The 1,135-nt window shown below is 38.7% G+C and overlaps 1 protein-coding gene across 1 annotated transcript in view; it reads right to left on the bottom strand.

Moving 5' to 3' along the window:
* LOC144216567 (phosphorylase b kinase regulatory subunit alpha, skeletal muscle isoform) overlaps positions 1-1,135 on the bottom strand; it is a gene marked incomplete at its 3' end in the record, with an annotated part of 36,180 nt that overhangs the window by 32,057 nt on the left and 2,988 nt on the right. The window lies entirely within an intron of this gene.

Below are 1,135 nucleotides of genomic sequence, written 5' to 3'. Positions count from 1 at the left end.
CTCGTGAGATCATGACCTGAGCCTAAACCAAGAGTCAGATGCTTAACTGACTGAGCCACCCAGGTGACCTGGTAATCTCTTCTGTTTGTTTTTGGTAGGGAACATGGGGCTTCAGACACCCTGAGTTTGAGAAGACATAGGATATGTAGGTACTACTGAGCAGAAGACAATGAAAATAAGGGTTTGAAACTGAAGTGAGACCAGAGCTAAAGATGAAGTTCTGGAAGTCATTCATATAAAGGTAATAGTTAAACTCATGCAAAAAGGTAAGAGACTACACAAAGAGAACAAAACTGAGGAAGAAGCAGAACTGGAGGCATCCAAAGAGCTATCTCTATTTGTGTGCCTATTCATTTTTATGGGTGTGTGTCTTTATCCATGTGACTAAGAGGAAAGGGCATTTGTAAAAACATCTATGTGCATAATTATATTCTCACTCTAAGATAGAATAATCACCTAAACCCTTGTCTCCTAATTCTCTTTAGTTCTCTGACATTATTTCGCAGAGAGAAACCAATGTGAGAGTTGGAAGGAAGAGTAAAAATTATTAACAATCGGTTTAGGAAAATCCACACAGTAATGGAAAGTTGACAGGAAGTGGGAATTTCATCTCTGGATTTACTGAATTTAATCTATACTCATTTACTGGCCGTAAATCAGTAGTTATTATCCCTAGTTGCACTTTAGAATCAGTTTTTTAAAACTGAGGGCTGCTGGAGGGGAGGTAGGTAGGGGGAAGGGCTAAATGGGTGATGGNGTCCAGGGTGGGGTCCAGTAAAGGTATTTCTTAAAAGCTTCCCAAATGATTCCAATGTACAGTCAGAGTAAATTAGGGACAAATGTAGCTCACCACCTGTTTTGTAAATACAGCTTATCTCTGGCTGCTTTTGTGCAACAACTTAAGTGCTGAGTAGTTGGGCAGAGATCATACATGATCCACAATGCCAAAAATATTTACTATGTGGCCCTTCACAGAGATGATTTTCTGATCCCTGGTCTGAATTAACTGAGTCAGGTTTGAGAAAAGTTAATGAGACCTAATAATAAAATCTGTTTTAATTCACAATGCAAGTTCACAGAAATTTTAGGATTCCCAGAGAAATGTTCCTTTTCTGAAGATGCTTCAAGGTTTTTA

This window comes from Crocuta crocuta, unplaced genomic scaffold, assembly GCF_008692635.1.
Source record: "Crocuta crocuta isolate KB4526 unplaced genomic scaffold, BGI_CrCroc_1.0 scaffold533, whole genome shotgun sequence".
NCBI lineage: Eukaryota > Metazoa > Chordata > Mammalia > Carnivora > Hyaenidae > Crocuta > Crocuta crocuta.
This window is presented reverse-complemented; position numbering and strand designations above follow the sequence as displayed.